Below are 16,946 nucleotides of genomic sequence, written 5' to 3' on the forward strand. Positions count from 1 at the left end.
GCAGCAGAAGATGGATGGATGGATGGATGGATACTGGTAGAGGTATAAGAGGTATTTGTATTTTAATATTTTCACCGTGGGTCTTCTGTATTTGTTAACCATTTTTATGTTCTTGGCTTTTTAGACTCTGGCTGCCATTTATTTTAGTTCATCACGACACATTTTAGCTAAATTGATTTTCTTTAACTTTAAGGTTTCATTGGCATGATGGCTCTTCTCTGAACACGTTCCACTGTGAACATGATGGCTCTTCTCTGAACACGTTCCACTCTGAACATGATGGCTCTTCTCTGAACACGTTCCACTCTGAACATGATGGCTCTTCTCTGAACACGTTCCACTCTGAACATGATGGCTCTTCTCTGAACACGTTCCACTCTGAACATGATGGCTCTTCTCTGAACACGTTCCACTCTGAACATGATGGCTCTTCTCTGAACACGTTCCACTCTGAACATGATCACTCTTCTCTGAACACGTTCCACTCTGAACACGATCCACTCTGAACACGATCCACTCTGAACACGTTCCACTCTGAACATGATCGCTCTTCTCTGAACACGTTCCACTCTGAACACGATCCACTCTGAACACGATCCACTCTGAACACGATCCACTCTGAACACGTTCCACTCTGAACATGATCGCTCTTCTCTGAACACGTTCCACTCTGAACATGATGGCTCTTCTCTGAACACGTTCCACTCTGAACATGATCGCTCTTCTCTGAACATGTTCCACTCTGAACACGTTCCACTCTGAACATGATCCACTCTGAACACGATCCACTCTGAACACGTTCCACTCTGAACATGATCACTCTTCTCTGAACACGTTCCACTCTGAACACGATCCACTCTGAACACGATCCACTCTGAACACGTTCCACTCTGAACATGATCGCTCTTCTCTGAACACTTTCCACTCTGAACATGATGGCTCTTCTCTGAACACGTTCCACTCTGAACATGATCGCTCTTCTCTGAACATGTTCCACTCTGAACACGTTCCACTCTGAACATGATCCACTCTGAACACGATCCACTCTGAACACGTTCCACTCTGAACACGTTCCACTCTGAACATGATGGCTCTTCTCTGAACACGTTCCACTCTGAACATGATCGCTCTTCTCTGAACACGATCCACTCTGAACACGATCCACTCTGAACACGTTCCACTCTGAACACGATCCACTCTGAACATGATGGCTCTTCTCTGAACACGTTCCACTCTGAACATGATCGCTCTTCTCTGAACACGATCCACTCTGAACACGATCCACTCTGAACACGTTCCACTCTGAACACGTTCCACTCTGAACACGATCCACTCTGAACACGTTCCACTCTGAACACGATCCACTCTGAACATGATCGCTCTTCTCTGAACACGTTCCACTCTGAATGTTCAGCATTTGACACAGTCAGTCGTTCTGCATGTTTATCCATTTGCAGCAAGTAGCTTTCTTTCTGTCTTTCTGATCTAACTGGCTAGGTTATGGTGCTCCTGACAGTCAATGGTTTTGTCCTCTGCAGGGACCATGAATCTAAAGTTGGCTTGTGTGGGTGTGCGTATGTACATATGTATATAGGTGGGTAGGTATGTGTTTATACACATATGCATTAACCTCTTTCTCTTGTTTTCTGTTCTCTTTCTTTCCCTCTTCTGTCCTCTACGGTCTGGTCCAGCAGCTTAAACATTGTAATATGAACAATTATTATAATAAATTGTTTTCCCTGTTTTTATTATTTTAACATTATTTCATTTTATTTTTATTTTGTGATATTCGACTCTGTGCAGCACTTTGGCGACATTCTCTTTTTAAAAGTGTGCTTTATAAATAAAGTGGATTGGATTTAATTTTCCAAAACAAATCGAAAAATAAAATAAGAATCCAGAAAATCAAGAGGACCATTATATCTATAAAGCTCCTGTTGGCAAAATAAATTTGCTCAGCAGAACTCAAAAAATCATTCTGCTTGCTTAAATGCTGGACAAGACCAAATAAAAAAAAGAAACGAAAAAAAACCCAAAACCTTTAGGGTTTTAACATTCTGTCTGCTGCGGCTGGTGTGATACTCTGGCCCCGTTAGGATACTGAGAGTTCACTTTACATGGTGATGGGGCATTGTTATCACTGTTTTCATTTAAGTTTAAATTTCATTTTTTAATAGTTAATATACCCCCAGCCTCTCTGTCAGTGACTGGTCAGTTTCACAGTCATAGCATGACAATATTTGTTCTTTTCTGTCCACTTTCTGGAGTTTTATTGTTGTATAAATCAATGGCACTGGTATGACCCACACTGACTGGTGTGGCCTCTTCATTGCAGCCCCTGCATGCTGGTCTATCTGCCTACACTGGCGTCCTCCTTCCTGCTTTTCAGCTCGCCTCTCCTGCCTTTTAAAAGATGCTTCTTTAGGTTAGAATGAACCAAAGATCATGTCTCAGTGAGGTAACATTTCAGCTTTATCCCTTTAGATTTTATCATTGTGGATCTACCGTCAGCTTTAGCTTCAGTTTGTATAACTTGTGCATCACTATGACAACATCAACAAATGGGTTAAATGAGTAATTGTGTTTTGATTAAACTCTCCACATCGTGTTGCTTATTTTCTACAGAAACTGAGCAGAAAAGCTTTCACTTATTTATTGCTAATGCTGTTTCCTTCCAATCCTGAAGCTCGTTTTCATGAGACGAGTTCGAACTTCTCGTCTTTTCAGTCGACTTTTCCCAAGATAACGGACTGGTGAACACAAGATAAGCTTTATTTTGTCCACATCCTGAGAGGAGGAGGGGAAGCTGGACTCCTGTTTGGGAACTTTGGAACTGTTGAGGGAGTTGAGGCTTGATGGTAAAGATTTTCCATGTTTTTATCTTTTTTTTAATTTTTATAATATTTCATAAAACAATGTTTTTTCAGCTGCAATCAGCTTCTGGACTTTTCCACCTCTTGGTCAGATTATTACTTTAAACTGGATGTTTAAGTTTGGAGTTTGGTTAAATCCCTGAGGAATGGCTTTTAGGATGGGAGGGTATAGGAACAGTTGTGGGATGGGTTGCCATAGCAACATGTCAAATGTCTTGCTGCTTTCAAAGATAAAAATGTATGTTGAGTATTTTAACCCATTTAGTTTTTCTGATGGAAAACTTTGACAAGTCCTGAAGTCAAAGAGCAAAAGAAGTCCAGATAAAGACAAGCTGATGGACAAAAGGAAAACAAAAGAGCAGTAAAAACACGTCTGGTCCTTCGTAGGTTCTGATCTGCAGTGGTCTGTATGACCTCTGATGGCCAGAAAACCTCCATCACAGTCAAACTAAATGTTTTTCTGAGGTCAATGAGACATCGCCCAGGAGGAGGAGGTTTCATCGGGATCCGTCTGCTAAACAAAGCTCCTAACGAGAGCATTATAAAACCAGGGTCAGGCATGCAGCATCTCAACTAATAAACCTTAATGAGTCCAGTTTTATGGCTCCAACCAGGCAGGAATGTTGATGAGAGCTCGGAAAATCCAGATGTTTTCAGATTTCAGAGGAAATTACGCTCCGAGTCTGTTTTCTGCTGGATGCAATCTTTAACATCATGATGAAGATCTTTTAACTTCTGAGGATAAACTGGCGGAAGTCGAGACAGTTTTATTTAGTTTACTGCTACCATGGCAACCACTCATAATCCCAGGTCTGTTTGTGTTTGTTAAGTATTAGTATATAAGATGGATTAAAGCAAACATACAACTTAATTCTGTTTTTTATGTGTGTTTGTGTGTATTTCAGGTTCAGAAATCAAATATTTAGTTAAATTGTTCAGACCCACCGTTGGGAATTAATGCTTTGGACCATTTATATTTAAATAACCTAGTTTGATGTATACAATGTGATTTAACCCTTTATAGGGCACTCAATGAAATACCTTCAAATTAGAAATTTTTACCTAAAATTGTCCTTGTGGTATGAACCAAGACCTCCATCATGTTGTTTCATTAAAAAAAAATGTTTCATGCTGAATATGAAAGAAACATTTAGCAAAAAGAAACATTCTGAAGTCAGAAAGACCTTCTGAGGAACACTGCGTTTAGTGGTTTGTTTTTGGGGTTTTTTCTCTCTTGTCTGTTGTTTCTGGCTTATTTTACGCAATTTCTATACAATTTCTACACTTCTAGAGTTATTTCATCTATGTTTTTCATATGACATTTTATGTGTATATATATATATATATATTTATAAACATATATATACACACACACACATATATATATATTTTTTTTTGTTGTTGTTGTTTTTTTTGTTTTTTTTTACCAATTCAATTTTAATTGTATTAAATTTCATTCCTATTTTTTTCTCAATTATTTTTTCCTTTTTTTTTCTAAAATTTCATTTACATGTAATTGTCAATTTTAGATGTTAAGGGGTTAATATGAACAACTATGTCAGCTCTTTCTACATGGAGAATAAAGACAGCGGAGAGGAGCCCAGTGCATCATGGGACGTCTTCCAGTAGCCTAAGCCTACAGTTGCAGGACTAAAGAGATTTTTTTCTCATTCATTTGTTTTTTTGTAAATAATCTTTATTACACAATGGAACATAAAATACAGAACATAAACTGATAAGTCAAGGGGTCAAGAATTAAATGAAAAGAGGTACAAAGAGGATATAAATGCGATAAAAAAAATAAAAAAAAATTGAATATCTTCATCTGTGCATACACCCATACACACACACACACATCTGACAAAGTATCAGTAGAACTATATCAGTGAAATAAGAATTTATCCAAAATGCACGTAGTTTTTAAGGCCTTTGGATTTTTTTTATCTCTAATGATGGATTGAAAAAGTTCTTATGAAAACCTTGCAAAGCTCGGCTTGCCGTCAGCCATCAGATTGCCATCAGTTTTCCAAACTTTCCAAAGAGTATAACAAGTTGTACAAAATAGTCAAGTCTTTTTCCTCTTTATTTTCTTCAAAATAAAGTAAAATGTCCTCAATACTGAATATTCTGTTTTCCCCCCCACATACAAGTCTGCACATTAATCCAGAACAATTTAGTGAACAAACAGTGATAAAATAAATGGTCAATAGTTTCTACATGCAGGCTGCAAGAAGTACGAGAGTAATCCATCTCAATATGAAATCTTCCTCAGGTGTTATTTGCTGGATAAACTTTGTGTAAAATTTTGTAAGAAACTCATTTAATTTTTAGTTTTATATCATTATCATTATCATTCATCAACCACGTCTTTTTCCAGTCGATATCATTAAAGAGAGATGTCCAAACATGTTTAGCAGTAGGAACCATGACATTCACCAAAAGATTTCTAATGTATTTGTTATTTGTCTTTAGTAATATTTACATTTCCAAGAAAAATATTATTAACAGGAGTCGTCATGTAACGCTCAGATCTAGATCTTACGAGTAAAAACAGTAAATATTCCTTTGGTGGAACTGTTATTTTAGATGTCAATGCTTCATAAAGTAACAGTTTACCATCAGCTTTCATAAGTTGTGAGACTAAGACTATACCCGTACTTACCCAGTTTGTGTTATATAAAGATCTTTTTTTATTTATTTATTTATTTTTTATTAAGAATGCAATTATTATTCCAGATGTAATAGCTTGTAGGTGAGAAATTATGTTTGTACAGTAACTTCCATGCTTCTGAAAATTCGCTAATTTGATAGGTAATTTATCAGGATGGTCACATTTTGACAAGAATTTGAGTCCTCCAACTGAATCAAAAATTAATTTAGGTAAAGACTTCCACATATTATTTTTCTCTTCAATTAATTTAGACATTTAACTTTAAAAGTATTATTTAGGGTTTCGAAACTTTAGACCTCCAGACCTCCATTGGGTCTTGTGTTACATAATACCTCTTTTTTTAGATAATGATATTTATTTCTCCACATGAAATTGAATAAAATCTAATCTAGTTATCTAATCTTATCATTTATCTCCGACATATCACATTCCTTTAGTGGCAATAACACCGATTTGTTCCAGGACTAAAAGTCACCAGACCAAACCACAAGACTGGGTGTCATCCTCATCATGGATGATGTCTCTAACAGCTTCCAGTTCTGGTCCATGTTATGATGGATTCTCAGCTAGAGCCATTAGAAGTGGAATCACCGTGACAACTACATTTTATTTCTTTCCTTACATGTAATACAAATGAACACACAGTCTGGTGTTTACCTGCAGGCTTCACCTCTGACATCGTTCTCCTGAATTGCTTCTGTTTTCTGGTGAAACAGGTGAAAATCTTCCACATTTACAGCAACATCTTCCAGGAGAGTTTGGTTTCTTCTGCTTCTAACAGTCCTAACTCCGCCCCTCCTCATGCTCTGTCCAATCAGCGTCTGTTTCTGCGCCATACTCCCGCCCTCTTCCTCCCGTCCAATCAGAGCTGTCTGCTCGGCTCGTCCCCGCCTCCAGAACAACCCGGTGATTCTGTTACCTTCAGGAGCTGCACCGTCTTCTTCATCAGCGGAGTCCGGACCCTGCAGGATCGCAGCCAACACCTGCACGCACCTGCACGCACGTGCTCACCAAGTAAGTACCGAGACCTTCAGGTTTCTGTCTTCCACCTTTAGTTCGGTGTAACAGGTTCCGACTTGTCCTGAACCTAGTTCTCAACCAAAAGTCCAAAGATCCGTTTTTGATCCAAGTTTGTTTATTAAAACAAGAAGCAGTTTTATCAGACGAGTTTATCCACAAATTCAGTTTGATCTTAAATTAACTTATTTGTAAAATAAGTTTCCAAAAGTATATATATATATATATATATATATATATATATATATATATATATATATATATATATATATATATATATGTGTGTGTGTGTGTGTGTGTGTGTGTGTGTATATGTGTGTATATATGCGTATTTATGTGTATATATACAGTGTATATCTATCTATCTATAGATAGATAGATAGATATACACTGTATATATACACATAAATACGCATATATACACACATATACACACACACACACACACACACACACACACACACACACATATATATATATATATATATATATATATATATATATATCGATGTGTGTGTGTGTGTGTGTGTGTGTGTGTGTGTGTGTGTGTGTGTGTATGCGTGTATATATGCGTATTTATGTGTATATATACAGTGTATATCTATCTATCTATAGATAGATAGATAGATATACACTGTATATATACACATAAATACGCATATATACACACATATACACACACACACACACACACACACACACACACATATATATATATATATATATATATATATATATATATATATATATATATATATCGATGTGTGTGTGTGTGTGTGTGTGTGTGTGTGTGTGTGTGTATGCGTGTATATATGCGTATTTATGTGTATATATACAGTGTATATCTATCTAGATAGATAGATAGATAGATAGTGTAAAGTGTTTTCCACTGAACCTCTGTGATTCTGCAGCTTACAGACTTTTTTTTCTGGAAATATTCTTGAATTTCATCATCTTATTCATTGTGTGTTTGATTCCTTTCTTTTTCTAGCTGATGGTAGAATAGTGACAGGAAATTAGGAAAGCGACACACACACAAACACATGCACACACACACACACACACACTCCCAATGCCTTAAATCCTCCAGTGAGCCAGTTCTGGTTCTGATGGGATTGTTGTTGTTGTGGCGGTTTCAGGTGCTTGTTGGGCTTGCAGCTCATTAAGGTGGGTGTAAACTGGGAGGTGATGTGGTTTAACTGGGTCAGATGTGGTTCTGGAAGTGCTCAGAAGAACAGGAGTGTGACTGGTGGGAATAAAAGCTATGATGTGTGAGAGGAGTTATTTCAGGGTGAACACCCTCAGTGTGTGCGCTCTGCTATGAAAGAATTGTTGCCTCTTTTCTGCCGTTTCTTCCGGCCTCTGCACGGCTCGGCACGGCTCGGCTTGGCTCGCTTTCTTCATCTTCCTCTTATCCTACATGATGAGGAAAAGAACTGCACCAGTGTTCTTCTCCATGTTTGAGAATTGAAAGTTTTCTAATGTGACTTCATCGGGTCTCTGCAGGAGGAAATCCTGGACTTTATTTAAACGTTGGATCTAAACATGAATTTAGAACGTAAAAATCCAAAAAAATTCTACAAATGGGGTAAAATTTCCACAAAGAGGCTATAAAGAAAATAAGAAGTTTGTCTTGAAATGTCATGAAATTTGTTAAATGTGATCATTTCCTTAAAATAACTCAGTGCTTCATGTTTCAGATTAATTTACCGAAAACCCGATTACCTGAATACACACACATTATATATATATTATATATAAATAAATAAAACATATGTATTTCCCCTAAATATCCCTACCATTGTGCAAGTAATGTGTGTGACATACTTGTCCGTTGTTTGTCCTCTGAGCTGGAGAATCGTGACTCTGCTTATTTACTTTTTAAAAACTAGGTTTTTTTCATCATCAGCTGCCTACACATGATTTTCCCCAGTGGGATTAAACCTGCATAAAACTCCAGTCCTTCTGATTTACCATCCTGCAGATTTTAATGTTTCCCTACTACAACACACTTTGATTCAAATCAAAAGGTTCTCCAACAACTTCTTGTTATCTTCTGCACTGCCTGATAATGAGCCATTGATTTGGGTCAGGTGTGTTGTAGCGGGGAAACAGTAAAACCTGCAGGATGGTGGTTTGTGAGGATCAGAGTTGGTGACCCCTGTTCTACGCTGACTCAGGCAGCAGTTTTCTCTTATGATGCATCTATCTCCTTAGCCGCAGCAGTGCTTCCTTTTTATGGAATATGTCCTCGTATTTCTTGTGTTTTTGTATGACAACCTCTTGTTCCTGTGGGTTAAAACATCTGGCTAAATGGATGGGTGGATGAGTGGGTGGGTGTATAGATGGATGGGTAAATGGATGGATAAATAAATAGATGGGTGGATAGATGGATAGGTGGATGGATGGTAAACTGATGTATGTAAGTATAGATGGATGAATGGATGGGTAAGTGCATGGATGTATAGATGGGTAAATGGATGGATGGGTAAATGGATTGGTGGATGTATAGATGAATGGATGAATGAATGGGTAAATGGATGGATGGATGTTTGAATAAATAGATAGATAGGTAAATTGATTGATGTATGGATGGATGGGTAATTGGATGGATGGGTGGATGGATGTATAGATGGATGGGTAAATGGATGGATGTATAGATGGATGGGTAAATGGATGGATGGATGGATGGATGTATAGATGGATGGGTAAATGGATGGATGGGTGGATAGATGGATGGGTGGATGGATGGGTAAATGGATGGATGGATGTATAGATGGATGGGTAAATGGATGGATGGGTGGATAGATGGATGGATGTTTGAATAAATAGATAGATAGGTAAATTGATTGATGTATGGATGGATGGGTAATTGAATGAATGGGTGGATGGATGGGTAGATGTATGGGTAAATGCATGGATGGGTGGATAGATGGATGGGTGGATGGATGTATAGATGGATGGGTAAATGGATGTTTAGATGGATGGGTGGATGGATGTATAGATGGATGGGTAAATGGATGGATGGATGTATAGATGGATGGGTGGATGGATGGGTAAATGGATGGATGGATGTATAGATGGATGGGTAAATAGATGTATAGATGGATGGGTAAATGGATGTATAGATGGATGGGTGGATGGATGGGTAAATGGATGGATGGATGTATAGATGGATGGGTAAATGGATGTTTAGATGGATGGGTGGATGGATGTGTAGATGGATGGGTAAATGGATGGATGGATGTATAGATGGATGGGTAAATGGATGTTTAGATGGATGGGTGGATGGATGTATAGATGGATGGGTAAATGGATGGATGGATGTATAGATGGATGGGTGGATGGATGGGTAAATGGATGGATGGATGTATAGATGGATGGGTGGATGGATGGGTAAATGGATGGATGGATGGGTAAATAGATGTATAGATGGATGGGTGGATGGATGTATAGATGGATGGGTAAATGGATGTATAGATGGATGGGTGGATGGATGGGTAAATGGGTGGATGGATGTATAGATGGATGGGTAAATGGATGTTTAGATGGATGGGTGGATGGATGTATAGATGGATGGGTGGATGGATGTATAGATGGATGGGTAAATGGATGTATAGATGGATGGGTGGATGGATGGGTAAATGGATGGATGGATGTATAGATGGATGGGTAAATGGATGGATGGATGTATAGATGGATGGGTAAATGGATGGATGGATGTATAGATGGATGGGTAAATGGATGTTTAGATGGATGGGTGGATGGATGTATAGATGGATGGGTGGATGGATGTATAGATGGATGGGTAAATGGATGTATAGATGGATGGGTAAATGGGTGGATGGATGTATAGATGGATGGGTAAATGGATGTTTAGATGGATGGGTGGATGGATGTATAGATGGATGGGTGGATGGATGTATAGATGGATGGGTAAATGGATGTATAGATGGATGGGTGGATGGATGGGTAAATGGATGGATGGATGTATAGATGGATGGGTAAATGGATGTATAGATGGATGGGTGGATGGATGTATAGATGGATGGGAAAATAGATGTATAGATGGATGGGTAAATGGATGTATAGATGGATGGGTAAATGGATGAATGAATAGATGGGTGAATGAATCGATGGTAGAAGCAGTATTGTGTTAAATATTCATTTTTTGTTTTTGTTTCTTTTTTTGCATTTCTAGACGTCCCTCTGAACACAGAATGGAATGAGACCATTGATACTAGTTTATCTGCTGTTTACAGCATTATTTTCCTCATTATTTATTTCTTACACCATTATTGACCTTATTATTGACCTTGTTGTTATACCTGATTACTTTTGTTATTATTTACCTCTCGCCTGCAACAGGACCCGGCAAACTGCAACCCTACGTTGACACAGGCAAAAACAGAAACTGGATGGATGTTTACCTTTTTCAGGGACCAAACCGTAAAGCCAAGAGGACACAGATGTTATTTTTAAAAAAAACCTGGGCTTTATTGTTACAAAATAAAAGCAAAAGTCCAAAGAAATGAGTAAACTCGCCAATCTTTTAAAGGGGTCAACCAAACAAAACGACAGTCAGTGTCACTTAAACAGATCAACTCAACTAAATAAAACTGACCCCCCACAAAGACACATAAGAATGTCTCCCCAGACTTTGGTCCAAGTTGAATAAATGCAGCAGATTTTTACTGTTAATCTCATGCAAAGTCCTTCAGCTCCCTGCAGACGTGTCTTCATGCCACCAGTCAGTCTTTAGTTTGTCTCAGAGTTTTTGCCACAGTTTAATCTCAAACTGGAAACGTCTCCAGTTTAACCCCACAGACGAGTCATTAACATGGGAAGGTTTACGTTTCCTCACGTGAAGAACACGCCTGCAGTTAAAACCTCGCCGTCGGACTGAAGCGTCGCTCCTCGTTTCCAGTCGGTCGGCCTGAAGACGGCAGAATTTACATTTTCTCACACGCGTCTGATCCCGACGAGGAGGAGAAAACAAATCTGACTGCAGTTAAACTGAAGCTGATTCATGTTCCGGTGTGACGGCAGGATTTTCCAGGACTTTCCAGGACTTTCCAGGACATTTTTAGGGTTTTCCAGAACACAGCTCCTTCTCTTAATTAGGATTCCTGCAGATTTACCAGGTGAGCCGGTAATGAAGATGATAGTTACAGTATTTAAACCATTAAATGAATTTAATAAATAAAAAAATTACTATATTAAACTAAATGTATCTTTTTTTTTCACCAAATTATGTCGTTTAATTTAATTGTCTATTTATTAAATGTAGTTAATTGTATTAAATTATTTTTTGCAGTTTAATTTAATTCTAATTTAAATGAATTAGCTGCTTAATTAACATTGATAATTTATAATAAGTGTAGCTTATTTTACAAGACATCCCTCTTGGCAGTGATTACTGGGCAGGGCTCCAGTTTCCCTGCGACCCTGAACTGGTCTAAGTGGTGGATAAAAGAAGAATCATTTTAATTATTTGAATTGTTTGATTGTTTGATGAATAAATAAAAAAAAAATTCATGATATTAGTTTCAAACTGAGATTTATGTAGTTGAAGGACCTCATTCGGTCTCCAGTTTGTTTCCAGAAACCAGTTAAACTCCGAGAAGAAAGTCCAGTGAAACGTAATGCACCTCTGGACCTGGATCCTCCGTTCACATCGATACTCAGTTCTGCTGCCTCAGAGTCCGAGACGCTGACGTGAATTTCCTGAATCCTTCCTCCAGTCAGCGCTTTCCTCACCCCCTCCCTCCCCCTCCTCTCTCCATGTCTGCCTCCCCCGAGGTCGGCTCGGCTCGGTCGTATGAAGCTCGGACGACTTGTTAATGATCTGCATCGTTCATCATCGGGTTTGTCTGGAAACACACGGTGTGTGAGAGCGTCAGATCCACAGCTCATACTACACAGCTGTTTCCATGGTGACCATGCTGATTCTGAGTTATAGTCGACCTTTGACCCCCTCTACACCAAAGTCGATGTTTATTTGCTTTTATTTACTTCTATTTTTGTATTCACCTCTGTTTCTTTCAGTTTTTTTATTACTTGTATTTTTTAGTGTATTTTGTTTTATTTACTTCTAATTTTTCTGTTTATTTTGTTTGTCTCTTTTTTTTTTTTTTTTTTTTTACTATTTTACTTGTATTTTTCTATTTTATTTAATTGCATTAATTAATGTACTTTGAGTTTTTTGTTTTCTTTTGCTTGAATTTACTTTTATTTTTTCTTTATTTATTTCATATTTATAATTTTAGTTGTATTTATTTAATTTAGCTTCTATTTACTTAATTTATGAGTTCATTTCATCAAGTGATTATAATACTTTTATATTTTTATTTACTTTATTTGCTTTATGTATTTTATTTTTACATGATAATTAATTGCATTTACTTCTATTTATTTACTGATATTAATTTAATTCATTCACATTCACTAATAATTGAATCTAAATGATCTATTTAAAATCCCAGCATCCTGGAACGTGTGTGGATGTCCCAGGTGGAGGAAGATGTGTGTAATAAACTGGAAATAAGCTGATAGTTCCTCAGTCAGTACAGTGTTGTTTACTGGTTCCCAGTCCAGGCTGGGGTGAGACCAACTGGCCGATAATGTCTGAGACGGGTGATAGTGGATGTATGATGGTGGAACTGGGAATAAAGCTTAGAGAGACAGAACATATCTGGAACCGCCCCCCAGCGGGGGGGTCAGCTCAGGCTGCTGAGGTGGTCCATGGTTTTCCAGAGTAACGTGCCTGAACTCCCAGTCTGGACTGGTGGAGGAAATTCACCGCCATGTTGTTGTTTTAGCAGAAATACGTCTTCATCACTCTTCATCACAGCTTCATGAGAGGAAAACAGACATGGAGTCTGGGGGGCCCATCGGGGGTCCATCGGGGGGCGATCGACTCTCTAGATGGAGAACCAGGACAAAGCTGCGTTCTGGTTCAGGAAGACCTGGATGTTCTGCAGGACAGCTAGCGGATCTTCTACATCTGAAAGCTTTTAGTTGTAGGAACCTGCAGGGGCCCCGCGGGGCCACAGTTTTATATCCTGTAATCTGGAGCCAGAGAGAAACATGTGGTCCAGCTCTGAGGAGATTTTACATTTAAAGTTGTGTGACTGATGAGCTTTAAAGTGGACGGGTGCAGGTATGTATTGTGTCCCCTGGGGGCCCCTGGGGGCCCCGGCAGCATACTGCTCCCTCAGCCCAGCTGCTTCCACGATGACAGACGTTTTCCAATACGGCAGGAGACGGCCAATCGAACGGCCTGTGTGGCAGCGTAATTCAACAGCTCCCAGGGGACTCGTTCGGTTTCAGCTCGGAGAAAAGATGCAGCATGAAGAGAAATCCTGGAGGAAGAGCAGCTCGAACAGGAAGCATCGTTTCTGCTCCTGTTCCAGTCCAGGCTCAGTCCAGACTCCTAAACATAACTGCCCCAATAGCTGCGTTTATTTGAACTATTTCATTTTATTTTTAACTTTTATTTTTATTATTTAATTTTTAAAAAGTTTTTCTTATATATTTATTTTATATATTTTATTTTGTTAATTTTTTCAATTTTAATTAATTTATTTTACTTCATTGTATTTAGTTCCAATATTTGATTTGAATAATTTTTTAAATTTATTTGACTGTAATTTATTTATTTTACTCAACTTCATTTTATGTTTTAATTCAAATTAATTGAATTATTTTATATTTTGATTTAATATTTTTAATTTTCAAATTTAATTTTTGTAATTAAATTTTTTAAGTTTCAATATTTGATTTTAATAGTTTTTAAAATGTATTTTACTGTAACTTATTTATTTTACTCAACTTTATGTTAAATTTTAATTCAAATTATTTGAATTATTTAATTATTTGATCTATTTCTATTTAAGATTTTTAATATTAATTTTAACACACACACCAGATACAGGCCAACAAAATGGAAAGGTGTTTATGTCGTCACCTGCATTTATCTGTTTGTTCACAACTTTATGCTACATTGAATTTTTTTCTTTTTTTCCCCCTGAGCTCTGGCCTCAGTCTAACTTTTATTCATTACATGCTGGGAGTGACGTGGAAGGAATCATCCACACAGGTATTATTAAAAGGATTCTTTACTACTGTGACATAGAGAAAATGATGCATAATGTTATTTTTACACAACTTTATTTATACACAATGTCATTATGCTCACACATACAGCTGTGCTCATATGTATTCATCTCCTTTCTTTAAAGGGGTGCTATGATGGTATTTGGAGTTTTCTGAGCTTTCTACGGTGTTACAGTGTTGAATCCTCATCAGACATGTGAACGACACTGTTTTTTATCACCTAAACGCATGTTTGAGTTTGAGTTCCAGCACTCTCTCCGTTCGGTTTCCATGGCGATGAAAAATGCACCGTTTTAGAGAGTTTTTTTCTACTTGGAAATCGGTGATTGGTTACCTTCTACTGGTTAACAAGGGCATGTACAAATACATCAGGCGGGTGGAAAACGTGGGATAAAGTTATTTCCAACGATGGCTGGTGAGTTTACCAAAGAGAGACATCCTGCTGCATTCGTTGCTGTGGGTTGCTGTTTTCCACTTCGTTTTCAGGCTCTGATTCAGGTTCCAACATGTAGGGCTGTATGCTATGTGTTGAAATTGTATTTTGTTTTTTTTATTGAGTTCATATTAGCCTAATCCTTCTGTTTATGATATGTTACAATGACGGCGAAAGCAGGTGCGGTGCGCGCTCCCGATGTAGTGCAGTGGCGGGAGGCGGGGCTTAATGCGGAAGAGTCTCAATCCACTCGTTTTGCCCACAGGCTGATCTGACAACCTACGGAGAGGGTCGGTCTGAAGTAAATAAAGCCATTTGTGACATTAACTCGATCAATCCCAGCCCTTCTGGTCTCAGAAATAAAAATAAATTAGCCTGAAATGCACATAATAGTTCCACTTTAAAGAAAAGGCTGAATTTACAACAGTCACTCAAATAGCTGCAGACTTAAAAAAGGAACAATAACTAAAAATTTGCAAAAATATAATTTAGTAATATAAGACACTGTTTTTTTTTTTTTTTTTAATTTAATTGAGTTGAAGAAAGAAAAAAAAAAACAAAGAAACAAACTGGTCCTGTACAAATTAGAGACTTTTCTGTTGAACAGTGGGACAAAATACCTGTCGTCAGGTGCAGAAGTCTGACTGAGAGGAAGAGAAAACACCTGACTGGAGCGGAAACATTAAAGGATTGTTCAACTAAATATTACTTTATGACTGATGGAATATGTAATAAATTATCTTATTTGTTTGCTTTTTAAATAAAATATTTCTATTGAACCGGAATTAGAAAATAATGTCATGATTTTCATAAAATTTTTATTTATTATTATTTTAGTTCATTTCAACTTATTTTACAGGCAGCTGTTTTTTTTCCTTCTTTAATGAATAAATATGAACACAACTGTTTGTAAATGGTTTGCAAACTATACAAGAGGTTGGTTATTCCTCTCATATACGATATATAGTATTATGGTGAATCCAGATTTATGTTGAGCAACATGGGTTAATATTTATATATAGGACTTTTGTTTTTGGCGTTAAATCAAAATATGGAGGGAAATAAGCTGCTGGTTCTGTTTTAATTTATTCTTTAATCGCATAAAGTCTAAATAGATCTAAACAGAAAACAACCTTCACTAAATAAATGGGTGTTATGTTGGACATGCTGGAAGACTCGCTACGCCTCACGTTTCCGCTTTTTATTTCACTAGTTTGCAAAAATATATCAATGTTTTTTTATTACAGCTGAAATAAACAAGAAAACAAAGAACTGGAACAAGGTTGCTGTGTTTATAATAAATATTTAACTATCAATAATATTGTTATTTAAAAACTTAAAGGTCTGTTTTGACAATTAATCTAAAAACATATAAATAAATGTAGGTGGAAATCACTATCTGGGTGGAGATGAGCTGTTTGTCGGAGGTCTTCGCTCTCTGACTGCTTCCTAGTCTTTCCTCCAGATTACATTATTAATAATATTAATTATTATAATTACTGTGTAATAAACTCTTTACCCTACAGCAGTGTTAGCGCTGTTTTTGCTATAGAAACATCTGGAGTCATCAGTTGTTTTGTCTCTTTGTCCTCCCAGAACCTCCAGCAGGCCACATCAAGTCAGACTACTGAATCCTACCTCATATATATTTATTTCAACTTTTATTTAAAGATGACACAGAGATCAAGAACAAATTCTTATTAATGGCTGAAGTCTGTAGTAAGGCAATCCTGCTGGGTGAGACGGTAAAAGAGGATTAAAAATAAACTATAAATCCCTTTAAAGATGACTAAACAGTAAGCAGATGAGGCCACTGGGGGGCGCTGCAGGCTGC

The sequence above is a fragment of the Telmatherina bonti genome, assembly GCF_933228915.1.
Source record: "Telmatherina bonti genome assembly, chromosome: 24".
NCBI classification, from domain to species: domain Eukaryota; kingdom Metazoa; phylum Chordata; class Actinopteri; order Atheriniformes; family Telmatherinidae; genus Telmatherina; species Telmatherina bonti.